Source organism: Miscanthus floridulus, chromosome 5, assembly GCF_019320115.1.
Source record: "Miscanthus floridulus cultivar M001 chromosome 5, ASM1932011v1, whole genome shotgun sequence".
Taxonomy (NCBI): Eukaryota; Viridiplantae; Streptophyta; class Magnoliopsida; order Poales; family Poaceae; genus Miscanthus; species Miscanthus floridulus.
The window spans coordinates 117,238,513-117,258,728 of NC_089584.1; positions in this window are offsets into that span (position 1 = coordinate 117,238,513).

Genomic DNA, 20,216 nt, shown 5'->3' on the forward strand with positions numbered 1-20,216 from the left:
TGACTCTTATAGCCTCGTTAAATTCTTTGTAGTCCACCTCCCGTTAGTAGGCCTAGCAGAATTTTGTTGCTATAGGAAACACACTATGTCTGTGTTTTCTCTAGTAATATCCCCATAATTAAACAATAGAAGACAAAGCTTACTGAAGTTAGAACTAGAAGACCTTAACAATCTCCTCTACACTCCTATTATTTAGCCTTGATTGTGAAGTTGAGATATGTTAGATTTGATTATTCTCACACACGTTTCCTCGAATTCGATATAAAGCTGGGTACTTCTGGTGAAGTGCTACATCGGTATAATATCCGTGCGCTTGTGGATTATTCTGTGTGCATTAATTTATACCAACAAACATTTCTGACGCCGTTGTCGGGGAAACGGTTGCTGAGTTAACTTCAAACCTAGCTTATCCTTGTATCATTATTCTTTTATCTTTTCTTTTTCTTTTTATCATGGATCTAGAATCTACCCTTTATCTACTAATATGGTGCACCTACGAGCGCAAGCCTATAGCCAAAAGAGTCTTCAAAGCCTATCCTAACACCTGGCTATGAGCTGCGCCTGTGTGTTAATCAACATGGTTCAGGATCAACCCTTTTTTGGGCAAAGATGATAAAAAACCCTATTCCTACCTAAATGAGTTTGAGCAGACCTATGCATGCTTGCGCATTGCGAACATGTCAAACGAAACCTTACGATGGAAACTTTTCCCTTCTCTTTGATGGGAAAAGCTAAATGTTGGTATAATCTCACCATAAGGAGTAGACAAGGAGATTAGAAAGCCCTGTATTCTACCTTTTGCTTGCAATTCTTTTCCATCTCTAGGGTAGTCAGACTTCGCTCAGAGGTTCTATCTTTTAAACAAAAGAAAAAAAACCTCTAGGCACGGCATGGGAACGCTTTAATACTCTTATTAATACTGGCCCTGACCTTGCCATTCAAGACCCTATTCTTCTTCAACACTTCTATATGGGTCTTGATAGGAAAACCTCAAAGCTTCTTAATACAGCCTTAGGAGGCTCGTTCTTGCATGTCTCTGCCAATGTGGGGAGAAGCATTCTTATAAAAATCTTAGAGAACATTCCTGAAGAAGTAGAAGAGAAGCCAATAGAAAAAGAATCCCATATAGCTAAATCCGAATCTTTACCAAACCTATCACCAACTTCAGCTATCCCAAATCCTGAATCACCGGAAAAGGAGAAAACTCCGATTTCGGGCTTCATGCTTGAATTCGAGGATGAACTTTTCGATGAATATGGAAATACCTCGAATTACCATACCATGAGGAGACCCTGGAAATCTAGGAAATCATCGTCCAATGAAGAACCTTTAGACTCTTTTGAAGAAGCTTTCCTTAAAAAGACTCCTAAAGAGCTAATGTCTATTATAAGCAATGAATGGTTAGAAGAATCAGAGCTTTCCTCTGATATGATTCATTTAGATTCATCTTCTATATCCATTCATTGCCAAATTAATAAAGCTCTTTTTAATGCTCTTTACAATCCTGTTGTGGGTGTTAATATCATGTCTGCATCTTTTGCTCTTGATTTATTAAAACACATGTCATTGACCCCAACAACAAAGTTATTGAAAAGTCTTTCCGGACACATTCTCCTAAGTTTGGGAATTTTATATGTCCTCCCTATCCAGGTAAAAGGAATTAAGGTTCATCTAAGCATCTATATCTTTGATATTATGGAGTTTGACTTGTTGATAGGTGTAAGTGCAATCAAGCCCTATTGTGGGTTTTGGCATTGATGACCACCAAATTAGAGGACTAATGAGATTTATCGAGATGACAAGCAGGGAATCAAATATAGGTTGCAGGTGTCGTAATTACAAAAGGTGGCCAAACCGAGCTCAAAGGAGGTTTAAATTCTTTTATGTTCTGAATTTGAGTTTAGAAAAAGCCGTACTATCAAGAGAGACTTTAGGACAGTTGGCCAACTGCTGAATCAAATGCTCAAATTCACAGATTTACATCCTCCCACCTAGTCAAAATAGCCAGCCAAATTTCATATCATACTACCTGTTTTGGCTAGGGCGGCAGTGCCGCCCTGTTAAGAGCGATAGTGCCGCCCTTAACTAATCGTTGGGCTCGGGGGGTATTTATACCCTTCAGGCCCGGCCCACAACGGTCATCTTCTTTACTGAGTCACTCTGCTCGAAAAATAGACAGAACCAAAGCTCATCCCTCTCCTCCATTGTTGCTCCTCCATCCCTCAAGCTAACCCTTGATTCCAACCATCAAACTTGAGAGAAAAGGCTCCAAAACTCGATTGGAGAGGAGATCCACTGATTCCCAAAGTCTAAGAGCATTTGGTTCACGTTTGGCCGGCGGTTCTAGGGTTTGTTACTCTTGGAGCTTGCTCCTAGCCAGCTAGGCATCACCCTTGTGCTTGCCAACTCATGTGGCAGCCTTGGGAGGTTGGTAACCTCACTTGAAAGCTAAGAAATCACCCCTCACTTCAAGAGTTCACTCTCTTGATTTGAGAACGAGGGTAAAGCAAGCCTTTGTGGCAAGCTCAAGCCTTTTGTGGCTTCCTCAACAACGTGGACTTAGGCAAACCTTAGTGGTGAGTTGAACCACAGGATAAATCTTGTGTCTTGCGTGCTTCTTCTTCACTATACTTGTTGTTTACATTATTGCTAGCTGTTGTTAGGGTTTAGTTGCTCGATTCACCTTTGTGTGAAGTTTCTATGGTATCCAGTCTTTGAACTGGATCTTGACTCTATATTGCAGGATTAAGCAGCTAGTGGGGTCAGGTTCATCTCTGTTAAATCTCAACTGTGTTAGAGTATTTTTCGTAGAGCGGCAGTGCCGCCCTGTAAGGCCGGCAGTGTCGCCCTCTGTTCTAACAGAGTTTCAAGTTGAATTTTTACAGGCCTATTCACCCCCCCTCTAGGCCTTCTTTATCTTCCAGTAGATCCTAAAAGTGGTATCAGAGCAAGGTTGCTTCGTATACGCTTTATCACGTGAAGTATGGAAGAAGGAGAGGGTTCAAAGAAAAGCCGCAAGTGATGTGCACGTTGAGGATGTTGGCAGCAGCAGTGAGCTGTCCATGTCCACAGCAAGCGATGCCACCATCAAAGAACCAAAGACCACCGATGCTGTAAGAAGAAAGGTAAGAAAAGAAAGAAAAGCCACCAAGATCGCAACAAGAGAAGCTAAAGAAAAGAAGAAGGAAGAGCAGTGGCTCAAAGATAAGAAGAAGAGAAAAGAAGCTAGAAGAATCACAAGAGAGGCAACAGCTAAGAGAAGGGCAGCAAGAGCTAAAGAGCAAGAGAAGAATGAGTATGATGCATCATCTAGTGAGCTCTCTAGTAGCTCGGATGATGGAGATGATGATGTGTCATACCATGCTTCAAAAGATATCAAGGAGGTGAAGAGTAAGGACAAAAAGAAGGATAGCAAGGACAAGGGCAACAACAACAACAAGAACAAATATGCCGCCGTATCCTTTAACTATTCTTATTTGTCTAACCATAACAAGAGATCTTTTGTCAATGTGCCCGTGGGCAAGTTGCCTCATTTTGATGGGACAAACTTTGCCAAGTGGAAGCACTTGATGAGTGCTTATCTTGTAGGTCTTTACCCCGGTCTTTGGAAGATTGTGGTGAATGGATTGCAGCCACTAGAAGATCCCGAAGCACCAACAAATGAAGAGCTAGCTGCTGTCCATCTAAATGGCCAAGCCACAAGTATTCTTCTTAGTGCCTTGGATGGAAATGAGTACAACCGAGTGATGAATGTTAATGTTGCAAAATAGATTTGGGACACTTTACATCTAGCATATGAAGGTGTTGATAAAGTAAGGAAGGCAAAGATTGATTTGTTGATGGCCAAGCTCAATAGGTTTGTGATTGTTGATGGAGAGGGGCCACATGAGATGGTTGATAGATTAATGACCTTGGTGGGCAAGATTAGAGGCTATGGATGTGATGAGCTTGATGATCACAAAGTGGTGAAGGTCATGTTGGAAGCTTACTCACCAAGAAATGAGACCGTAGCCACCTTGATTAGAGATAAGAAGAAGTTTGAGCACTTCACACCAAATGATGTGCTTGGAAGATTGTTGACATTTGACATGCAAAGAGAAGAAGCAAATGAGAGGAGAAGACTTGGTGAGTTGCAAGCCAAGTTAGAAGGCATAAAAATCAAGAAGTGGCTCTCAAGGCAAATAAATCAAGCAATCAAGGCGCCTCCAACAAGGCAAAGGGCAGCAAGCAAGCATCAACAAGTAAACCCAAGGAAATCAAGTCAACTCCACAAAATGATGATCTAAGTTCATCCTCAAGTGAAGATGAAGATGAAGATGATGGGGCTGATTATATGAAGATTGATGACATGGCTTTGTTCATGAAAAGCTATCACAAGGGGTTGAAAAAGAATGGGTATAAGATAGTGCAAAGAAGGTTTCCTAACAAGAAGAAGAGGACTTGCTACAATTGTGGCAACATGGAGCACTTCGTTGCTAAGTGTCCCTATGACAAGAAAGAAAACAAATACAAGAGGGACAACAATGAGGGCAAGCATGAACACAAAAAAGGATACAAGCAAGTGGGAGAGGCACACATTGGGCATGAGTGGGACTCAACTAAGGAGTCAAGTGAAGAGGATGTGAAGATTGCAACTGTGGCTATTCAAAAGTCATCCTCTACACCAAGGCTCTTCAACAACATGTCCAATGATGATGACCACCGCTCCACTCACGTTGTCTTATGGCAAAGGGTGAGAAGGTTAAACGAAGAGCCAAATCTCTTCCACCTCCTAGTGATATCTCTAGTAGTGAACTTAGTGATTCTAGTGATGATGATACTAGTGATGTTGAGAAATATGCTAAATTGACTAAGAAGTTGGATTCTAAAACCAAGCTCTTTATTATGAATCTAATGGAAGAATTAGAAAGTATCAAAGCTGAGCTAGCTGATAGAGATGATTATCTTGAGGAAACCGAAAAGATGTATATTGGCTGCAAGGAAGCTCTTGAGTTAGAGAGAAGTGAGTTGGACTCTTTGAGCAAGGCCTTGGCCGAAGAACAAAGAGAACATGCTCTCACAAAGAAGGCAAATATTGCACTCAATGACAAGTATTGTGTCTTATTTGAAAAGCACAACAAACTTGAGAAGCAATATACCCCTCTATGCGAGAGCACCTCACATCCCTCCAACACAAATGACACTTCTATTCCCTCCACTAGCCAAGGATGTGGAAAATGCTATAATCTTGACTTCAATGTTCATTCCACTAACCTTGCAAACTTGGAGGTTATGAAAAAGGAGATTGCTAGGCTCAATGCTATGTTAGGAAAAAGGTGCATGGAAGGAAAGAAACCTGCTGGTGGCAAAGGTGAAAAACCAAAGAGGCCACAATACAAAGATGGAAGAAATCCACGCATCAAAGATGGGCTTGGGCACACTCATGGAGGTAAAACCAATGGGAGAAAGGTAATCAATGGATATGAGTGTGTTCAGTTTGTGAGCAAAGGGTAGGAAGATACAGATAGGTCTACACAGATGGTGGCACAAGGCCAGCCTAGAGCAGCACCGTGGCCTATGGGCGGCAGTGCCGCTCCCCATAGAAAAGGGAAGACCACCACCTCCTCCTCTGCTCATGTCAAGCCCAAGAAGAAGGTGTCTCATCTAGAGTAGGTTGTCCAGAAACCAAAGAAATCTATCTGGGTCACTCCAAATAGATATACTTATCAAACTAAGACAAAAACACCTTCTCAATGTTTGGATTCTAACTTTGTTTTGCAGCACAACAGCAAAGGGGAGGTGTTTGCCAAGTTTGTTGGCAATGGTCGAAATGTTTATCATAATGCTTCCATTTAGGTTCCTAAAGTTCTTGTGACTAACATGCAAGGCCCCAAGAATATTTGGGGACCTAAAACTATGAACTAAACTTGTTTTGCAGGCATACTCCTCCGGTGGGTCAAGTTGGGTGCTTGACAGCGGCTGTACAAATCATATGACCGAAGAAAGGAGTATGTTCTCATCATATTCCCCAACTACAAATTCAGATGAGAATATTATATTTGGTGATAATTCAAAAGGGGGTGTGATTGGACTTGGTAAAGTAGCTATTACACTTGATCATTCAATTACAAATGTTACATGTTGATTCCTTAAAATACAATCTGCTGTCTGTTTCTTAATTATGTGAGATGGGCTACAATTATCTTTTCACGGATAAGGGTGTGGAAGTCTCTAAGAGGGAGGATTTCTCTATTGTCTTTATGGGTCACCTCAAGAACAAGCTTTACCTAGTTGATTTCAACAAAGGAAAAGCTAAGCTTGAGACCTGTTTAGTGGCAAAATCTAGCATGGGTTGGCTATGGCATCGCCGACTAGCTCATGTTGGAATGAGGAACTTGGCCAAACTCCTAAAAGACAACCACATTCTTGGACTAACCAATATTCAATTTGAGAAAGACAGGATTTGTAGTGCTTGCCAAGCCGAAAAGCAAGTAGGTGTACCTCACCCACCAAAGAGCATCATGACCACCACACAACCACTGGAGTTGATTCACATGGATCTCTTTGGACCGGTTGCCTACATAAGCATCGGGGGTAACAAATATGGTTTAGTTATTGTTGATGATTATTCCCGGTTCACTTGGGTGTTCTTTGTTTATGATAAGTCCTAGGTGCAAGAGAAAGTCAAGATATTTATGAGAAGGGCACAAAGGGAGTTCGATCTTCCTATCAAGAAGATAAGAAGTGACAATGGGACCGAATTCAAGAACACTCTAGTTGAAGAGTTTCTTGATGATGAGGGCATCAAGCATGAGTTTTCAACTCCTTACACCCCTCAACAAAACAGTGTGGTAGAGAGGAAGAACCATACACTTCTTGATATGGCAAGGACAATGCTAGATGAATATAAGACGTCGGACCTCTTTTGGAGTGATGCTGTCAATACCGCTTGCCATGCCATCAACCGTCTCTACTTACACAAGAAACTCAAGAAGACTTCATATGAGCTTCTAACCGGTAACAAGCCTAAGGTGTCATACTTTAGAGTGTTTGGGTGTAAATGTTTTATACTTAATAAAAGACCCAAAACCTCTAAATTTGCACCTAAAGTTGATGAAGGCATTCTTCTTGGTTATGGATCAAATGAGCATGCCTATCGTGTCTTCAACAAAACCATTGGTAGAGTTGAAGTCATGGTAGACATGACATTTGATGAATCTAATGGCTCTCCAAGTGGAGCAAGTTGATTCAAGTGTTGTAGGAAAGGAGGATCCACCATGTGAGGCAATCAAACAAATGGCTATAGGCGATATTAGGCCATAAGAAGATCAAGCCACTGATGATGAGGATCCCCAGGCTGCTGCTGCACAAATTTCTGCTGACGTACTCCATCGACAAGGGCAGCACTCACCTGCTGAACATCAGCAGGGCGGTAGTACCGCCCCATCTACCTCAATAGTAGTTCCCTCAACTCCTACTCCACCACCTCAAGGACTCAACCTGGAGTCTATCTTTGAACAAGAAGAGGCTGGAAGGTCAGAAGAGGAACAGAGAAGTGTTGAGCACCCAAGGCTACATCAAACTATACAACGGGATCACCCCGTTGACAACATCCTTAGAAGTATTCGAAAGGGGGTAACAACTCATTCACATTTAGCAAATTTTTGTCATTATTACTCGTTTGTTTCCTCTTTGGAACCTCTCAAGGTAGAACAAGCACTTGGAGATCCAGATTGGGTCATGGCCATGCAAGAAGAGCTCAACAACTTTGAAAGAAATTAAGTGTGGAAATTAGTGGAAAGGCCCAATACCAACGTCATTGGTACGAAATGGGTCTTCCGCAACAAGCAAGATGAAAATGGCGTGGTGACAAGGAATAAGGCAAGATTGGTGGCTCAAGGCTTCACTCAAGTAGAGGGTTTGGACTTTGAAGAAATGTATGCACCGGTGGCAAGACTTGAGGCAATCCGAATGCTTCTAGCCTTTGCTGCCCGTCATGACTTCAAGCTGTACCAAATGGATGTCAAGAGTGCATTCCTCAATGGCCCAATACAAGAGTTGGTGTATGTGGAGCAGCCACCGGGGTTTGAAGATCCCAAATTTCCTCACCATGTCTATAAACTCCAAAAGGCGCTCTATGGGCTCAAGCAAGCACCAAGAGCATGGTATGAATGCCTTAAGGAATTCTTGCTCAAACAAGGCTTTAAAATAGGCAAAGCTGACCCTACACTCTTTACTCACAAAGTTAGAAATGATATATTTGTGTGCCAAATATATGTCGATGACATAATATTTGGTAGTACTAATCATGTGTATTGTGATAAGTTTAGTAGGACTATGACTAAGAGATTTGAGATGTCCATGATGAGTGAGCTGAAATTCTTCCTTGGATTTTAAATCAAGCAAATGAAGGAAGGGACGTTCATTAGCCAAACCAAATACACCCATGATATGCTCAATAAGTTCGACATGGTGAATGTTAAGCCTATCAAAACTCCCATGCCAACTAATGGACATCTTGATCTAAATGAAGAAGGGAAAGCCATCGATATCAAGGTATATCGTTCCATGATCGGCTCTTTACTTTACTTATGTGCATCTAGGCCGGACATAATGCTTAGCGTGTGCATGTGTGCTAGATTTCAAGCTAACCCGAAAGAGTGCTATTTAATGGCTGTTAAAAGAATCTTGAGATATTTAGTACACACTCCTAACCTTGGCTTGTGGTATCCGAAGGGCTCCAAGTTCAATCTACTTGGCTATTTGGATTCTGATTATGCCGGTTGCAAGGTAGATAGAAAAAGCACTTCGGGGACATGTCAATTCCTTGGACGGTCTCTAGTGTCTTGGAGTTCTAAGAAGCAAAATTGTGTAGCCCTTTCCATTGCTGAGGCTAAGTATGTTGCAACCGGTGCATGTTATGCTCAACTACTTTGGATGAGGCAAACCTTTTGTGATTACGGATGTCAATTTACCAAAATCCCACTCTTGTGTGACAATGAAAGTGCCATAAAGCTTGCAAACAATCCCGTAAGCCACTCAAGAACCAAACATATAGACATCCGACATCATTTCTTGAGAGACCACAAAACCAAAGGAGATATCGAAATTCATCATGTGAGTACCAAAAAACAACTAGCCGATATCTTCGCTAAGCCTCTCGATGAGTCAAGGTTTTGCACTTTGCGTAGTGAACTAAATATACTTGATTCTCGTAACTTGGTTTGAAATATAGCACATCTCTGTTTGACTGCCTAGTGAAGTAGGAAAATGATTTGAAAAGATATTATATTGTGTTTCAAAATCATTTCAAAAGGCCAACTAAGTGTCATGACCATTGTCTGTATTATTGATTGCTTACTGGTCATGATATTTAGAGAATATATATCCATATCTGAGGTGAAGGAGGTCATAAAGTTTAAGCGTAATCCCTGTAAAATTGGCAGGGCGGCAGTGCCGCCCATCCTGGCCGGCAGTGCCGCTCTCTGGAAACTAATCCGTTTTCAGCCAATTTTGGCTGGGTTGCGGGACCTGTTTTCTTCTACTTATTCCTTCTCTAGCCCCCGACCCAACTCTCTCCTTCTCTCCCAGCCGACGTCGACGCTCGTGCTTCTCTCTTCCTCTCTCTCAAGCACGTGGCGCCGCCGTTCTTCGTGACCTGCCACCCTAGCAGTGCCGCTCCTGCAGCCGGCCTGGTCCATTCTTCACTGGTCACTGCAGGAGGCTCTTGGCCGAGCCATTTCTTCTCTTCTCCCTCCACTCCAATGGTTTGGAAGCAAGGTGAAACCCTAACCCCTTTTCGATCTATGCTATGTGAAGCTTTTAGTCATGAATTTCAGTTTCTAGGGGGGTATGAAGGGTTTAGAAAGGTTTTTGATGGTTGAATCAAGTTGATTTTGGATTTCACCGGTTGGATGATTTTGGGGAGAGCGGCAATGCCACCCATGGGACCATTAATGGCATCCCTAGCAGATTCTAACTACTGTACTCAATCTCACAAATCCAATGAAGTTTAGATTGGATTGGATTCATTTATAAAAAATTGTTACTAAAATTTTCATACTCAATCTTTCAAATTCATGGTTAGGGTTTCATGTATTCTTTGCTTCGACTGTGATTCTGAAATTGTGATGATGAATAGACAATGTTGGAAATAGGATTTAGCCAGAATGAGAAAATTGAAGATGAAATAGTGAAACAACTGAGGGCGGCAGTGCCACCCTACCATGCTGATTCCAAATCCAGCAAAGCTTCCTGATTCATCTTCAAAATTCTTTTTCTTGTTAAAACCTGCTTGCAGCTGTGTCCAACTCATTATCTTATACAATTTCTTATCAAGTCTTATTTAATTGCATAGATGGACCAAGGAAAGAGGAAAGTACTGACAACCAAGCAAAAGGTCAAGAGAGGTAGGGGACAGGCAAGCTATACTCACAGAGACAGAAATCTTTATGAAGACCTTGCTGAAGAGGAAAATATTCAGAGGATGGGAAGAACCATTCGTGTGTGGCCTGATTCTCCTTTACATCTTTCAGAGTTTGATAGCAGCTACATGAGAGATAACACTGATAGGTTCGACCTCATACCTCCACAAAACAGTGATGGTCATAGAGTTGTTGATTATTCCATGAGTTGGAAGAAGACAGGTGAAGCTAGAGTGATTGATCCATACTCCTCTGACAGATCCGATGGCATTGATTATAGATTTTGGAATGCTTTCCAATCTGATTTTTATACTACAGCCATTCTATCTAAGTCAAAGGGCAAGATTAGCAAGATGCAGTACATTGACTTTGGTGACTTGGAGAGCAGGAATGATCATGAGTTTGCTACAACAATCAAGACCTGTGATCGTTTTGAGATGACAGACATCATGAGTTTTAGGTATGATTGGAACAGGGAGATTCTTGCTCAGTTTCATGCCACTTACTTTTGGAATAGGGAAATGGATGAGCTTCATTGGATGATTGATGGGCGACATTATCGCATTGATTTTGTCACCTTCTGTCGTATTCTTGGCTTTGGTCACATCCACAGGGGATATGAGAGGATACATAATGAGCATTGTTTTGAGCCAATGGAAGTAAGCTTCATGTGGGAGGATCAAAATCTTGCAGTTCCTGATTGGTCAAGCACAAAGCTTAAGAGCTTTTATTACATTATGAACAATCTCTTTAGGATCACTCTCAACCCTAAAGATAATGCAACAGATTTGAATGGCTATATTACTAATGTGTTGTCTAGGTTTCCCAGCAGTGAAAAGTTTAATGTTCCAAGATTCATTTGGGCTGAACTAGCATATGCCATGGATAATGGGAGGAGATCTTTGCCCTATGCTCCTTACCTCATATTTATGATTGAGAGAGTGACAGGCATGTGGTTCCCTAAGGATTGTGAGCATACTATTTACAAGATCAAGAAGACCCATGGTGACTTAGGGGGACTTGGTTTAGCTACTCAGCACACTAGTTCTGGAGGACTTGGAGGTAGTGGGGCAGTAGGTCTTCACCCTTCTAGGGCTGCACAGAGAGATATTCCTGAGCCGTCCAGGGCTAGGGAACAAAAGAAGAAATCAAAGTGGGGAAAGATGAGTGCATGGATGAAGGCAATCTTTGCTCATTGTGCATATACTTCACAGACTGTTTATGAGGATAGAATGGAGAACAGGGAAGCTGTAAGGCATGCTAGGGAGATGGTAGGGCTGCCACCACTTCCACCAGTGTAATCACCACCTCGGTTTCCTATCTTGCCTCACCTTTCTTCTTCTGATGAGGAGCAGGATCAGTCACATGAGCACCATGATGAGCAGCAGGATGATCAGCAGCATGAGCACTCATATGAGCCATTTAGTCAGTACTATGGATACCCACAGGGGTAGCATTTTGAGGAGTCTCCATTGCAGCAGGACCTTGGTGCAGAGATTCACCCTATAGAGGCCGATCCATAGGTACAGGCAGCTTTGCTTCATACATACTCTAGGAGACCGCGTCCTTCGACAGATCAGATAGGGCCTTCTACTTCAGTTAGGGCTGCACCACCACGACGTTCAGCATGCTTCACTTTGCACACCCATGTTGCCAGACGTGCCCGCGTCGACTCCGACAGTGATGAGTGACTTCTCTTCTTTTTCTTCTCTTTTTGGTATTTGATGCCAAAGGAGGAGAAAATTAGAGGGGTCAATAGTTTTTTTCGATGCCATATGTTCTTTGCTGCTGCGTTTGATGTTCAGATCCATTGAGAGTAGTTAGGTTGTGAGTTTGAGAGTCGTTCAAAACTCTATTTTATGAAATTATGCTACTTTGTGACCTAATTTGCTTCGGATATGAACATGTATTCATGGTTATTGTTTTAGCTTGTCATACTCTCAGTTTAAACTATTTTATATTCATATTATCTGCTATAGAAATCTGATTGCTATCTGACTAACAAGGTCAGGACGGCAGTGCCGCCCTATGGGGCCGGCAGTGCCGCCCTGTGCTATATCAGCCAAAATCTTAGGTGCCTGAACTGATATAAACTATCATAAGCATCATGTTTATTCCTGTGACACTTTGTTCCCATGGCAGGCATGGATGTATGGGGAGGTTCCCCATCACACCTAAAATGTGAATCATGGCCTATTATGCTAGATTGAGAATTCAAATCTCCATTCACATGTTTAGGGGGAGGCTCCTACACCCATGATTCGAAAAATCTCAGTTTAGATTTCATATCATTTGTAAGCTCTAATTGGGTTATCATCAATTATCAAAAAGGGGGAGATTGTAAGTGCAATCAAGCCCTATTGTGGGTTTTGGCATTGATGACCACCAAATTAGAGGACTAATGAGATTTATCGAGATGACAAGCAGGGAATCAAATACAGGTTGCAGGTGTCGTAATTACAAAAGGTGGCTAGACCGAGCTCAAAGGAGGTTTAAATTCTTTTATGTTCTGAATTTGAGTTTTGGAAAAGCCGTACTATCAAGAGGGACTTTAGGACAGTTGGTCAACTGTTGAATCAAATGCTCAAATTCACAGATTTACATCCTCCCACCTAGTCAAAATAGCCAGCCAAATTTCATATCATACTACCTGTTTTGGCTAGGGCGGCAGTGCCGCCCTGTTAAGAGCGGTAGTGCTGCGCCTTAACTGACCATTGGGCTCGGGGGGGTATTTATACCCTTCAGGCCCAGCCTACAATGGTCATCTTCTTCACTGAGTCACTCTGCTCGAAAAACAGATAGAACCAAAGCTCATCCCTCTCCTCCATTGTTGCTCCTCCATCCCTCAAGCTAACCCTTGATTCCAACCATCAAACTTGAGAGAAAAGGCTCCAAAACTCGATTGGGGAGGAGATCCACTGATTCCCAAAGTCTAAGAGCATTTGGTTCATGTTTGGCCGGCGGTTCTAGGGTTTGTTACTCTTGGAGCTTGCTCCTAGCCGGCTAGGCGTCGCCTTTGTGCTTGCCAACTCGTGTGGCAGCCTTGGGAGGTTGGTAACCTCACTTAAAAGCTAAGAAATCACCCCTCACTTTAAGAGTTCACTCTCTTGATTTGAGAACGAGGGTAAAGCAAGCCTTTGTGGTAAGCTCAAGCCTTTTGTGGCTTCCTCAACAATGTGGACTTAGGCAAATCTTAGTGGTGAGCTGAACCATGGGATAAATCTTATGTCTTGCGTGCTTCTTCTTCACTATACTTGCTGTTTACATTATTGCTAGCTGTTGTTAGGGTTTAGTTGCTCGATTCACCTTTGTGTGAAGTTTCTGTGGTATCCAGTCTTCAAACTGGATCTTGATTCTATATTACAGGATTAAATAGCTAGTGGAGTCAGGTTCATCTCTGTTAAATCTCAACTGTGTTAGAGTATTTTTCGTAGAGCGGCAGTGCCGCCCTCTGTTCTAACAGAATTTCAAGTTGAATTTTTATAGGCCTATTCACCCCCCTCTTGGCCTTCTTTATCTTCTAGTAGATCCTACAATAGGACAATCAATTGAAAGACTTATCCAAGAAAGCCACACGGGGAAGTTGAATATAAGACTTGGAAAAAACTTTAAACTTTCTATACCCATTACTCATTCCCTAAATACTGAGAGTGAACAATTCCAGAGGAAGATTCAATGGAAGAGGTTATGGTTGGATCTCTTGATAATTTGATTGAACCCAACCTTGAAGATGATGCCTAGCTCCTAGCTAATGATTTCAATCTTATTAGGTCTGCTGAGAACAGAAACAAGCCAGGAGGGAACTTAGGTGAAATGCAAATGTTCAATGACTATATTTTGGGTTTGGACCTTGTTGAGCACCCTTTCAATGGCAGAAATTTTACCTGGAGTAACATGCAGCCTGACCCCCTCCTTGTCAAGTTAGACTGGGTTTTTTCTTCTAACTCTTGGAATCTGTCCTATCCTAGCACTTTGATTCAAACACTGTCTAGGCCAATTTTAGATCACATTCCCTTTGTAATACATATTGACAACTGCATTCCAAAGTCAATTTTTTAGGTTTGAGAATTTTTGGATACAACACCCTAGCTTCAAGGAAACTATTGAGCTACATTAGAAAAAACTCCCCTGTTTAAGGCAATGCAGCTAGGAACATTTCTGCCAAATTTAAATAGGTAAGGGCTGGACTTAAAGCTTGGGCCAAAAGTCTATCCAATCTTAGTAAGCTCATACACAACTGCAATTGGGTCTTGCTCCTCTTAGATGGACTAGAAGATCATAGAGCTTTATCTCTCTTGGAATTAAATCTCAAAAGCCTTGTCAAGAGTCGTCTTTCATCTCTCTTAGAATCTAGGAGAACTTTTTTTGAAGCAAAGAAATACTATTAGATGGGTCCATGTGGGTGATGAGAACACCTCTTTCTTCCACAATCTCATAAGAAGAACTTCATAACTGCTCTCTCTTATGGTGACCTTTTCATTACTGATCATGATCAAAAGGCATAAATTTTGTGGGACAGTTTTAAAAACAAAATGGGTATCAGTGAATTCAATGGTATCTCATATGATTTGACCTCCCATCTCACTGCTTTTCCCATGGATCAACTTGAAAGGATCTAACAATGCTGAGAGGGGGTGAATAGGCATATCTCAAAATTAACTGTAAATGCTAAGTTCAAATTTATCAGTCAATGTCGGAAGTCCCGACAGTTTGGGTCGAAACTCTCGATGTCGTTAGAAGTTTCGGCATAAACTGTTAGAAGTTCTAACGCCTACAAAAGCAATGTCAAATTTAACTTAGCAGATAAATAATCTTACAACCCCACTTCATAGTGGTTTGGTGAAGATGTTGGGTCACTCCCTTGACGCCGAAATACCTCCAAATCGTAGATCGAGTCCAAACTCTAAAATGAAGTTTGGAAGAGAGAGACAAACAAAACAAAAGTGATAGCATAAGTCTCAACAACAACAAGCATGTGGGACACAATGATTTATTTTGAGGTTCTGTAACCCCACAAAGGAGCTCCTACGTCCTCATTGTTGAGGTGACCACAAAGGTCAAAGTCTCTTTCATCTCCTTGCCCCTCTCAAAGCAAGCACAAAGGTCACTCGAGGTTTCCACTAAGAAATCGAGGGTAATACAAACTTTCCAAGGCTCTTCCACAAGATGGAAGCTATTGGGCGACATCTAGCCAGCTAGGGTTACAAGAACCCAAGAGTAATAGACGCAAATCCAACCGACTTAACGAAGAAATCAAGTACTCAAGCTTGCCAAAGTGATTTTCTCACTCAATCCACTCTCCTATCACTCAAATCCTTGAAGAAATTGAAGTTATGAGCAGAGGAGAGGAGAGGGGAGCCTTGAATGCTTGAGAGCTGTTTTGACCATGATTAAGTTACATTAAATGATTGAGTAACACTTAGAAGGGAGGAGAGAGCTATTTATACTCAAGGTGTAAACCCAACCATTCAGATCTACGTCGGAAGTTCTGACGCAGATCTCGAGACTTTCGACCTACAAAGAAAGCATTGTTCATAGCTAGGTCAAAGTCACTATGAGCAGGTCAGTGTTGGAACTCCTGACGTACGACGGTGTGGTAGAACCACCTAATCTAATGCCTCCTAGGAGTACTTGACCTTCATTAGACACTAAGTACACAAGAGAGGACACTAAACTACGCAGTTTCGTCGAGCACACCCCAAGGGAGAACTCAAAAATCCACATTTTTCCATCAGGATCCTAAATGAGAGAATAAAGCTTACAATATTCTTAAGTCATTTCTTGCATCACTTTATTGCAGTACCAGAATATTACCTCAATTTATTATAACAGTGAAATATAACAATGTTATCAGAGTTACAGAGAAAGCAGGATTAATTTAAGGACATGGTGGAGCATTAACATAGTGGATATTTATATATAAGAGATGCTAATAGATTTTACATCTTTTTTTATAAAAACCTTTCATAAGGGTTATAAATAAACACTATGGTCGTAGCGTGAAAGGAATCCTTTCTGAGTCCACCAGGAGGTTTCCACACACAAAAGTCAGCTCTAAGTATCCTCCGATCCCCTGCAACAGGGGAATAAAACTCTAAGTAGTCGATTGTACTCAGCAAGACTTACCCGATAAGAGGAAAATAAAAGACTCCAAGGATATGCAAGGCTATCTAGCTTGTGGGTTATTGCATCTGTGGAAGCATTACTAAACGTGCATCCTTATATTCAATTTCATTAGTAGTCGTCATTAGTTCATTAACTAACCATTATATGTAAGCACCTATGCCACTTATAAGCAGGTGGTAAGCAATCAGTACCATCTTTCATATTCCAGTTCTTACTACGGTGCTAGACCATAGCCAAGTCATATCGTATCACATGGTGGTTCGTGAACCAATGTATCCCAGCTGGGTACCTCGAAACATATGCCCCGCTTATACCTTAGGCACAAGCAAGACCAACCCACCACTCTCCTATCAAGGGGTCCAGGTCTCCGTCCAAACTTGGACTTCAAGCCCCCACTCCTGAATCCTAGACTTAGTGTGGTGCTTAGACCTCCACCATCCCTGCCTCTAATTAGTCGGTCTAGAAAGAGCCAGAACCTACGACAAGAGGGCAACGAGCCTTCTCGCTCCCATAAGCAAGTATGTGCTCATGATAAGAAGTCTATGACCTGACTACCATCCACAGCAATGGACGGTCCTCAATCGACATAGGCGAAACAAGTGCAATCTGAGTCTCGCTCGAATGCATAACCAAGTCTAGATCCAAAGTACCATTCTGTCAGGTCTCCAATTACCATTCATATAAATTCCATGTGATAGTAATATAATAACAACAATAATATATTTCCTATCTCTCGCGAGTGACAGGTAATCGCTCGACTTCTACCAGATCCTATAACATAGCAATCTACACGATTCTAACATACTAGTAGTACGCATAGAATAAGGATATATTTATGCAAGTGGTTTTCATTCAACTCCTTAAAACTTAATGCACAAGCATAAGATAAAGTGCAGAATAATAGAGGTTATGCACCGGGGCTTGCCTAGGTAAGATATAACCAAAAGTTAGCATTTCATCATGGTGACACGATCATCAAGGCATAATCTTTTCTACCACCTCGGTCAACTCCAAGATCCATTATTGTTCCTATTATGATATACGTGGATGCCATGTAGAGACACAATTAATCAACGGTAACTATAACTCTTAAATATACGATTACACTCTACAAGCTAACGAGCTAGCTTTAATGACTAACATACTAGTCTACATATCCACTTCATCAAGTAAGACTTTGTTTCCCAACAAGTGTTTGAGTCCTAAATTCTTAAGGTGTTTTGGCATTTTATTGATTAAACATATATTTTTGAACTAGAGCTCATTTAGTTACCTTAGCAAACTAATTATTATGGAGCTACAAAAATTACAGTGAGCACCTAATAATGTTAGGGATTTACTATGAAAATTTAAAGCCAACACTATCACCAATTTATCACAAAAATTCCTTCAAGTTTATATCTTAACAATATTAAGCATCTCAAATTAATTATATCACTTTTAAAAATGTTATAAAACTATGTGAACAAAATATACTAGCAGATAGATCATAATTTTAGGAACCCAACAAAATTAGTTTCACAATTTTTGGTTAAGTATATAATTTTATATTGAATTTACAAGTTTACCATAAAAACTAAATTAGAAAATGCATAGAAAAGGAAAACGGCCGGTGGAGACCATTTCAACCCGGCAGCCCAGCGCAGTGTAGCTACGCGCGCGTCGCGGCGGCCTAGCACGACCCAAGGCTAGGGCACCCACGCGCGCTCACGTTTTGCAAAAGAGGGCTTGGGTTTTTGGATAATCACACGGAGCAACGGAACACTATTACCATAGACTCATGCTTTACATTAAAGACCTTGGAATGTATTGCCTTTGCAACAGGGCGGTCCTCGATGTACCCGTGCGTGGCAGTGCAGCACACCAGCAGCAACGGCGGTTACGCCGAGCAAACTAGGCTCGCTACGACGGAAGTAAGGGACCAACCACCATCTACAGCTAAACACGCAAGGGTGGGCGACGATTAGGAACTCGAAGACACGCTGGCGCAAGCTGCAGCGGTGAGCGCTATCCACGACGGTGGCGCGACTATTTCGATGAGCTTATGCCCTCACGGCAAGGCAGAGATGGTAGAGAAGCATCCGTAGCTCACCGTGGTGTACGCACTACTGACGGTTGAAGTTGGGAAGCACATTGGAGGTCTGGCCATGTGCGATCGAGTGGGGCGACGGCGCTTTGCGATGGACATCGACGCATCACCACATCGCTGATGAGTCCCCTTGCCAAAATAGTGTGAGCACCGGATAGAGGGAGTCAAGGCGAGTGCAAGGTTACGAGCAATCGAACTGTTACCACTCCTACATGCCTTACCTCCCAACCTATCGATTCGGTGGCATCCACGGCCAGTGGCGAGCAAAACGCCAAATTGCCTATTGGTATTGATCGGCCAGGCTTGAGGAGAACAGGGTGCGTAGTTGACTACCCATGCCACCCACTGGTGCGGGGAATTGCGTTACGATGCCTGAGCTGGTGAATTTGAAAGGAAGGAATGGTGTGCTACCGCTGCTACGTTATGGACAGCGACCTCGACTTAACATGGACCGACTAAGACACGACTAGGCATGGCAGCATGAGGACACAACCTCATGAGTGAGGGTAGGGGTTGCATGTTTAATGCTCGAGTGGAGCCTTTAGGAGTTCCTGTGTGGTCATGTGGATGTGGCAGCGTGGCATCACGATGCGGCAGGGGGCGGTATGAGCCAGAGTGGGGTAGGTGAGGTGAGCGACTATGAACGTGTGCTACAAGGCAAGGCAATGTGAGAGAGAAGGTAGAGTGCAATCTTGTGTGTGACTTGGCATTACGTACACTCGGCACGGAGCAGTGGCGGCCAAGCCTGGCCTGACTGAAAGCTCCAGTTTGGTTTTGGTGAATTGATGAAACCCTAAGTGCTAACCTGGTTTATCAAAGTGATTATGAGATAGGTGGCACATTCCAAGTGGTGAAGCAAATGAAGATCATGACATGATGATGATGGTGATGGCATGGTGATGATCATATGCTTGGACTTGGAAAAGAAGAAAGAAAGACAAAAATCTCAAGGCAAAGGTGAAATTGATAGTAGATTTTTTGGTTTAGTGATCGAGACACTTAGAGAGTGTGATCACTTTTAGGATCGATAGCCATACTATTAAGAGGGGTGAAACTCGTATCAAAATGTGGTTATCAAAGTGCCAATAGATGCTCTAACTCATTGCATATGCATTTAGGATCTAGTGGAGTGCTAACACCCTTGAAAATATTTGTGAAAATTTGCTAACACACATGCACAAAGGTGATACACATTGTGTTTAGCACTTGGGAGCAAGGGTAAGAAACTTGACCAACAGAGTGTCCGGTATAAAAAAGATAGGATTTCACAGAGTGCACCGGACACTAGCCTCAACTAGACCAGAGCGTCCGGTCAGTGGAAGTAGTGAAGACGCTGGCTTCGATCTTCGACCAGACGCTGGGCCACTTCGTGACTAGACACTGATGGGGTGTGTCCAGTCCTGCTGATGTGGCAACACACATAGAAGAGGGTGACTGACCAGACACTGGGTGAGTCTGGTCAGGGGTGACCGGACATGTCCGATCGCAAAAAATTATCTCTGGATGCTTACTGGAAACGACCGGACGCTGGGGTCCTACATCCGGTCACTTCAAAGTAGCGCATCCGGTCACAACTTAAATGTACTAATGACCATTGA